This window comes from Leucoraja erinacea, chromosome 2 (genome assembly GCF_028641065.1).
Source record: "Leucoraja erinacea ecotype New England chromosome 2, Leri_hhj_1, whole genome shotgun sequence".
NCBI classification, from domain to species: Eukaryota; Metazoa; Chordata; class Chondrichthyes; order Rajiformes; family Rajidae; genus Leucoraja; species Leucoraja erinaceus.
The window spans coordinates 86113321-86123211 of NC_073378.1; positions in this window are offsets into that span (position 1 = coordinate 86113321).

Below are 9891 nucleotides of genomic sequence, written 5' to 3' on the forward strand. Positions count from 1 at the left end.
GATAATTTTGACTGACTATAATGCAAAATTTTCCAATCAGAGAACCTTTGGATGAAATTAAAACTCTACTTGATATACATTCATGGGTTTACATTCACAAAGACATTAAATAAATGGCCAGCAGTTCAGGCTCAGTCCTAACAATGTTTCCACTTTAATCCCTTTGTCGTCTTCAACAATTATTTTTATCCTCTGTTTACAAAACCATGGTGCAGCAGAGGCTATGATGCAATGTTGAAAATGGCTAAAGGCACACCAGTCATAATGTCTTTTGTACACCACCCATCTCTGACTTGTATGTGTCAGCATGTGTCATTTGCTAGGTACCATGTTTTAAGTGACTGCAGCAATTTCCTCAGTTTCTCTAAGGACTGTGCAGTACTAAGATGTCTTGGCAACAAAACTTGTATTGTTGAAGAACACAGATGATTGAATATAGTTGATTGGGTTTAATGCATAATGTGACTAACATTAACAAAAATGCTAGTTGCAAATATGATTTGTTTGCATCAGAGATTTGGTCTGTATGAGTTCTTGTGTTACGCAGAGAATAAACTTCAAATTTGGATGTAATGCAATTGTTGTTGCCCTGTAGTTGTGGGAAATTGTAGTTGTGGCAATTGGAGTTGTGGAAAAAGAAACATTATGAACGTAATTTGCCTCATGTTTACTCTAAGATAAAATCAGCAGATTTTTAATTGAACAGCCTTTTAATATTCACTGCAAAGATTGAGTGCCTAGGCATTTTATATAATTTGTCCGCTGACAACATCTTCATTTGTAACCTAAGCCTATTTTCTTTCTGCTCCCTTATTTTCAGAATAATTTAATAAAATTCACATTCTGTAGTACTGCCACAAACACGATGATAAGTGCCACCAGTATTCATTATGTGGTTGCATTCTATTTACTTTGGTGCCCTGTGCTTAGTTTTGATGTTATTGAGTCATTGTTTTGTAGACACCAAGATTTTTCATTTGCTTTTTTGAGTAAAGAGCATTTTACACTGATAACGAGTAGTAGTTGTAAATCAAAAGAGTGGCAGTGTGGTGCAGTGGTATAGCTACTCTCTCAGCACGCCAGAAACCCAGGTTCAATCCTGGCTGCAGGTGCTATCTGTGTAGAGTTTGCAAGTTCTCCCTGTGACCACAAGGATTTTCTCTGAGTACTCCCACATTTGAAAGGCTTGCTCATTTGTACGTTGATTGGCTTCTGCAAATTGTTCCTCGTTGTAGAATGCAAAAGTGGGATAACATAGAACTAGTGTGCGGGTGATCAATGGTCGGCATGGACTCGATGAGATCTGTGTGGTACAATCGAAGGGCCTGTTTCCACACTGCATCTCTAAATTAAAATTAAATGCATAATTTACGTAATGTAAATTTGAAGGCCACATACAAACAAAGAAGCCATGCTGAGGAAAATAACTGTCATTCGGTAGGAACCTTACAAAATTTTGAGATTTAGAAAATCAAGCCTGTAAATTATCCCATCAGATACAGCAAAAAAGAACTTTAATTTGATACCTAATTCACTTTCATATCTTCAGTATTAAAAAAGTTATGGTCATTTTCAAACTTGGAAATTAGCATTTTGTTCCCTATTGCTTTGCCATTGACACACAAAAGCTGTGATCGAGGACAGTCAAAAGCCCATAACTTTCTTAAAAATTAAGAGAACTGAATTAAAATGTCAGTTATTCTAAATTGAAGCATTCTGAAACAAATATGAAACATCTTACTTGGATGATCTGAAAGTAAAGCATATAATTAGTTAGTTACCTAATTGTAACTAATTACAAAATTAACCGTTGTGATGGAAATAGTAATAGTAAACACCCACACTGCCTTGAAAATTCAAAAATGTGATATTCTCAAGATCAGAACTTTAATATTATTGTATTATATGCTGTAAGTCCGTAACAGGTAGGTAAATCAATTACAATTTCTAGCAAAAGACTAAGTCTTTATGGAGCAGATCAGTTGCTAGCTGGTACATTGGTATATCATAATTAGTAGCATCATCATACTCCTCAGATTGTAACCAATAAGCAACTCTATACACCTTGTTTTTCCTCAACGTTTCAATTTTAGACTACAAGTTTTTGCTCTTCAAACCACGCATGACATGCCTTTCTGCCCACTACTTTCCCATTAAGAATGTCCTGTAGATCATCACATTTGGAGTAGTCCAAATTCGGATAATCTCAGCGAATGCTGTCTAAATCAGTCTATTTTGCTGGGCATTTGGATTGACAATTTTGCATTTTTTCTTTGGAGAATCTGTTTAAAATGTATAGAAAAAAACCCATTGAACAGCATTAACAGAAACAAGTTATTATTTGCAGTTTTAGAAAAAAAGGTAGAAATTATAAAGTTAAATGCTAAAACAAATAGTAAATACCCAACAAAAAATTCATATTCAACAGTTTCATCAAATCAATTAAATTCATCTAATCAATCAAATTCATCTAAATTCAATTACTAGATCTAAACATCTATCCATTTCTTAAGAAAAGGCTAACATTTTTAAATAGCCTAAGCATCCAAATAACAAATAACAAACTGATCCCATTCACACAAGAATTCACAATATAACATGATTTTTAAATCTCACTTTCTCATGAATTTATATGCCAAATGGAAGGAATTTAATGCTTAATTCCCATAAATTAATCCAGAAACATCCATTCTCAAGATAATCAAAATCATTATTTTGCACAATACATCTGACTAAAACTGTACTGTGGATATTTAGTATAGAATATTGATCATAGATGGACAATAACACAAAATATAGATGATTTAGATGTTCTTATGACATGATTGTGCAAAAAGATAATGAATTTGATTATCTTGAGAGTGGATGTTTCTTGAATGTGATCGATTGGAATCTTACCGTTGCCATAAATTTAAGCCCATATCAGCAGACAAGACACGGCCGAATCATATGTGGGCCCAATTAACATTTTTTGCATCATAAGATTAAAACAAAGCCACACCAAAAAGCAAAATAATATGTTAAATAAATGACATAACTTTTTTGTCCTGATATTGCGATCTGTGATGTTGAAGGTGTTGAAGGCGTTTTAAGTCGCGTTTAAGTTCAATCCAGCGACGCAATGGTCCAGCAATTTCTTTTAAAAACCGGGAAGGGAAGCTAGTACGATTTTTCTTCATCAGTTAGCAGCCCGAGGAAATCCCTCTCCGACAATCCAATACAGACCTGCATTTTAATCTCTTTCCCCCCCCAAAAGCCTCTGGAATCGCACGCATCGGCAGTGGCAGAGTTAGAGCGCTGCTGATGGTAGGTATTGTAACAACGCTACATTCAGTTATTCCATATTGAACCTTAACATTTTTTGCAACTACTCAGATTTTTACCACAATCTTGCACTATTCTGCTTCCTTGTTCTTGTCATTGTTGTATTTATCATTAAGAAATAAAGCATGAAAGTTGGAATTCCTCATAGAATGGACTGTATTAGTATTTTTGTTGCATTGACATTCTCAATCTGCTGATATAACAGGTATTAGATTAGATTTGATTAATTTATTGCCAAGTACACCAGTGGGTACTTTGAAAAGCAACAGGTGCTGGAGTAACTCAGGGGATTGGTCAGCAGCCACAGAGAACAATTCAGTTTTGGTGACATTTCAATTTGAACTTTGTCAGACTGATTGTGATAGGGATAAAAAGCTGGAAGAAAGGTGGGGATGGGGCAAAGGCAGGTGAATGATAGGTGGGGTTACAGGTGAGGGGGGGGGGGGGGGGGGATGATTGGCAGATTATTGGCCCAAGACCAGCGACGAAAGGACGAAATGCTGTAAAATAAGGATAGAAATGCATGAAATGGAAAGCCAAATGAAGGGACACAGATGGAAGAAGTCGAGGTAGGTACGATGGAATTTTGGGAGAAATGGATGCGCATCCAGGTGGGGCACAGGGAAGAAAGGGGAGGGGGGGGGGGGGTGTTTGTTGGTTAGTTACCTAACATTGGAGAATTTAATGTTCAATACAAATTGGTTGTAAGCTACCTAAGTGGAATACGAGGCGTTGTTCCTTCAATTTGTGTGTGATCTCAATCTGGCAATGGAGGAGGCCCATGCTGGAAAGGTCCGTTTGGGAATAGGAAAGAGCATTAGAATGGTTAGTAACCGGGTGAGCGGGCAGGTCATGGTGTACACTTTAGCGAACACCCCAGTTAACTACTGTATGCTTGGACTTGCCAACGATAACTAGACCACATCAGCGGCACCGAATGCAGTTGGTAAGGTTAGAGGAGGTGCATGTGAACTTCTGTCTCACCTGGAAGTGCAGCAGGGGTCGCTGGTTGGGGTGAGGGAGGAGGTATATGAGGCAGGTGATACATCTCCTGCAGTTGCAGGGGAAATTACCTGAAGAGGATGTGATTTGAGTGGGAAGGGATGATCGAAGCAATTAGTTGTGGAGGGAGTGGTCACTGTGGAAAGCAGAAAGTGGTGGGATGAGAAGATGTGACTAATGGTGGGATTGCATTGAAGGTCGTGGAAATGTCAAAGAATGATGTGTTTGATGCAGAGTCTGATGGGATCAAAAGTAAGGACCAGGGGCGCTCTATCCCTGTTCCAGCTGAGGGACAGGAATTAGGAATAGAACTATTGGATGCAGAATAGATGTGGATGAGGGATCCATCCTCTACAGTAGGGGGATTACCACCTATACTATAGAAAGAGGACATCATGGATGTCCCAGAGTGGAAAGCCACCTCTTGGGAGCAGATGCGGCGGAGATGGAAAAATTGAGAGTAAGGCAAGGCATGTTTGCAAGAGGTAAGGTGAGGAGAGGTTTAGACTAGATGAGTTTATAGTAGATGTTAGTTGACAGTGTGTCCCATGTGATGGATACAGAGAAATCAAGAAAATGAAGGGGGGTGTCAGAGATAGTCAAAGTGAATTTGAGGGCAAGGTAAAATGTAGTGGTAAAGTTGGTGAAATTGATGAGTTCTGCATGGGTACAGGACGCAGGCCTGATTCAGTCTTCTATGTAGTGGAGAAAGTGATGGGGGGTGGTGCCAGTGTACGTTTGCAACAAGGACTGTTTGATGTAACCAACAAAATGGCAGGCATAGCTGGTGCCCACACAAGTGCCCATAGATAGCTACACTCTTAACTTGAAGGAAGTGAAAGGAATCAAAAGAGCAGTTGTTGAGGATGAAGACAAGGAAAGTATTTGTTCATATGATGTACACAGAGTACACAGTACAGTACAGTAGTGCAAAATTTGAGTAGTGTAAAATAATATTAAAGCATAATCACAGAATAACTGAATGAGATAGAGTTCAGTAAGAGTATGCAGCAGCACCTTCCGGAATAGGGTGTGAAAGAAGTGATGGATTCAGGAGTCAGAAAGCAGTGGGGAAGAACCTGTGCTTAAATCTGAATGATGAAGCTTTCAAAATCCTGAATCTTCTCCCAGAAGGTAGAAAAGAATGATCCCAGGATCCCAATTTATGATGAGCGTTTGATGGCACTGGGCCTGTACTCGCTGGAGTGTAGAAGAATTATGCTGGATCTCATTGAAACGTACCGAATGGTAAAAGGCTTGGATGAAGTGGATTCCACTAGTGGGAGAATCTAGGACTAGAGGTCATATCCTCAAAATTAAAGGATTTTCCTTTAGAAGAGATGAAAAGGAATTTATTTCATCAGAAGGTGGTGAGTCTTTGGAATTCTTTGCCACAGAAGGCTGTGGAGGCCAAGTCAATGGATATTTTTAAAGCAGTGATAGATAGGTTCTTGATTAGTACGAGTGCTAGGGGTTATGGGGAAAAGGCAGGAGAACGAGGTTTGGAGGGTGAGATAGATCAGCCATGATTGAATGGCAGAGTAGACTTGATGGGCCAATTGGCCTAATCATGCTTCCTTCACATGACATAAGAGTAAAGGTAATAACCCAAATTACTAGGCATTATTAATGATTGTTTTTGGCCTTACTGATAGATAGATAGATAGATAGCCTTTTATCCCTTGATATAGGGACCATTAAGATAGACTGGGTGAAAGGAAATTATGACCCTATGATAAACTGGGCAGTGTTCACCAATCTTTGCATATTCAGAAGTCGAGCATAGTAGAGCCATATGAGGTTGAGATGTATCTCATCAAAATAGTTTCTATGGAGCATCTGTAGAAGTTTGAAATAATCCTCATGATATTTACTCAGATACCTAAAAAAGTAAATATGTTGGTGTGCTTTTGTGAACGCTACATTAGAGTGAAGGAATCAGTTTAGGTTGCTGATGATAAGAATGCAAAGGAACATGAAGCTGTCAACGTGTTAATTACAGCGCCAACCTTCCTGTTTGTCGTGGTGTGTGTATCACATTAGCTTTGCACCGTGTGAATTACACTGACAGTGCTCTCCCTGCTTGCCCTGTCCCCCGCCTGCATAACTGACTGGTGAAGGAAGTGATTTGTGTTTGTGTTCCACTCTGACAGTCTCCATTACAGTCGCCGGCAGTCGCCTGTAAAATTGCCTAAGTGGGGCTGGCCCAGAAATGTGTTGCTGCCTTTGCTAAAACTGCACATAAGAATTTTAGAGAACTGCATTAAATGTTGGCACCCCGGCAAGTTATATTACTCATGGTAACACTACCAAATTAATTTATTGTAAGGCATTAAGTTATATAGACCTGTGTTAGCGGGTCATATAACATAACTGCTGCTGAACGAGGACTGAGTGTCGCCGCCCCCCCCCCCCCCCCCCCCCCCCCCCCCCCCCCCCCCCCCCCAACGCCCAAACCCTCCCCACCCTCCTCACCAGCACCTGCACCCCGCGCCCAAACCCCCGCCTGTCCCCGCCTCGCCACCATCAAATACAACACACACACACACACACACACACACACACACACACACACACGGGACTGAACTGGATGGAACATGCTGTCATCATAGGTGTTCCACGGCACTTGTCACTTTGCTTGTAACAGCACTACTTGTTATGTGGTATATTTATGGGGTATGTGTTATATGTGGGTATTGTTTTATGTGGGTTATGTGTAAGTGGGGAACCATGCACAACTGGACAGGCACTTAAACATTTCACTACTGGTTATACCTGTATAATTGAGTATGTGACCAATGAACTTAAACTTGAACTTGAACTTGAACATAGAAACTAGGTGCAGGAGGAGGTCATTTGGGCCTTCGAGCCAACACCGATGGTCCTGTTCCCCGTATCACTGTTCAATGTCTCAGTTCACTGACTCCGTCTCTGGGGCAACATCGTGTGGCAGTTTTTTGGTTTCAGCGATAAACCGTTTCACTCCCACCATCCACCGTCCCATCTCATTCACGTGGTCAACCATCAGAGATCTGTGCAGGTCAACAGCAGCATTCCACCGGCAGCTCGCCATCACCTGTGCAAGCTGCTGCATCCTCCTTTGCACTGATGCAGACAGTTTCCAGTTCTTCCCATTCCCGTATAGCATTACAGTGTTTCATTTGATATGATAAATTAAACTGATTTTAGACTAATTTTAATTTATGTAACTAAATATATGAAGGGGACCAGTCAGCACGTTAAGCTGGTTCCAGCTCTTCAACAATTGATCTTGCTTTTCTCATATTTCTTTCTATTCGTCATTCTCAAATATATAAAGAGTTTCTTGAATTATAATCACATTTTCAATCGTTAATTTTAATTTAATCCACCCAGCAGGAAAGTGGCAAGGTTGTTTGGATGATCATTTTTCCAAGGTCCCTGAGATCAACTAACGTTAACAGAGATAAAAGGCACTCCATTGGTCACTGCCTGCCATTCTGAAAAGGACGCGTTAATTCCTACTCTTTGCTTCCTGTCTGCCACCCAGTTCTCGATCCATGTCAATACCCTACCCCCAATGCCATGCTCTAATTTTGCACACTAGTCTCTTGAGTGGTATCTTGTCAAAGGATTTTTGAAAGTCCAGATACACCACGTCCACTGGCTCTCCCTTATCCATTCTACTTGTTACATCCTCAAAAAATTTCAGAAGATTAGTCAAGCATGATTTCCCGTTCATAAATCCATGCTGACTTTGACTGATCCTGTCACTGCTTTCCAAATATGCTGCAGTTATGTATTTAATAATCAACACCAGCATCTTCCCCACTACTGATGTAAGACTAACTGTCCATAATTCCCTGTTTTCTCTCTCCCTCCTTTCTTAAAAAGTGGAGTTACATTAGCTACCCTCCAGTCCGCAGGAACTGATCCAGAGTTGAGAGAACATTGGAAAAACGATCACCAATGCATCCACGATTTTTATGGCCACCTTCTTGAGTATTCTGAGAAGCAGACCATCAGGCCCTAAGGATTTATCTGCCTTCAGCCCCAAAAATTTACCTAACACCATTTCTTGACTGATATGGATGAACTGCATGGAGGAAAGTGTTGAGCCCGTCAGGGATGAGCTGTGCTCCCTACTCTCCGCAGGGTCAGGCGGTCAAGAACTGAGCAGTTGCCATACCAAGCTGATATACAACTCATTAGAATACTTTCTGTAGCATATCCGTAGATGTTTGAGTGAATCCTCATGGGCATGTCAAATCTTTTCAGATGCCTATGAAAGTAAAGATGCTGATGTGCTTTTTTGATCATCGCCTCAATGTTAAGAGGCCAGATTAGGTTACTGGTGATAAGGATTAGGCTAGTTTATACTTCTGTCGCTCTAAGTTCACGATATTTTTCCTGTACAACCTCTCATCATAGTTGAACTAGGCAGCATTTGTGGTATCATTGGTGAACTTAAAGGTTGAGTTGGCATTGTACTTTGCCACACAGTCATAAATGTACTGGAAGTAGAGCAGGGAACTGAGCACACAAACCTGAGTCACACCTCTATTGAGGGTCAGAGTGGAGGAAATATTATGACCATTTCTAACTAACTGAGGTCTGTCGGTCAGGAAGCCAGTTGAAGATGGAGGCTTCAAGGTCAAGGCCCAAGAGTTTAGAGATGACATTCAGAATTCTGATGTAGAAGGCTGAGCTGTAGGAATGAATAGCACCCTGACTTCAGTGTGTTTTTGTCAAGGTGAGTGTGCAAGGAATGTTGTGCAAGGATAATAGCAACCTTCATAGAGTTATTTGTTTCTGTACACAAATTATAAGGGGTCTAGATTGTACATGCATCACAAATTTACTTTAGTTACATTGCCCTAATTAATCATCCAACATTTTATCCTGGTTATTGCCCATAAAATGCTACAATCTCACACCAAGCGTTAACTGGATTTCACCTTATTTTTTGGCAGTCTTATTTTTACATAGCTGAGCCCATTTTCTGCTTTAGACACAATTAACAATCAATGCAGATTGTGCATTCAAAGTTGCTTAGTTTTCCAACCAAGTCATTGTTAAAAGTTTTTGAAAAAATGAATTTGTATGTCTTTCTTAAATATGAAACCATTGAATCTGTGCCATCAGAGTAGTTTAGGATGCGATTTGTTTTGATTCATTTATTAAAAATATTCCCTGATATATTTAAGAATATTTATAGAATGTTTTCATTATACTGTTTCATCAATTTAGCAGAAAGAGTTCATCACCAAATGAACATTGTTATTAAGAATTATCTTATTAAATTTCAATAGTCAATTACCCTGAAGTATTCTTATGTTTTATATCGTACATATCTTTATAAACAGGATATGAACATTTGCTAGGTTCATTGAACAATAGGAATTAGATTCATAATAAATTAAATTAAGTATGATATTAATATTTAGGAAAGCAGGGGCAGGACAGGACAGGGTGTGTGGAATGCTTGACAGCTCAGCTGCTTTTTAATGCATGAAACATCACAGGTAAGGCATGTGAGCTCAACATAGAAACGCAGTGGGATTGTGATATTAAAGTTCCTACAGA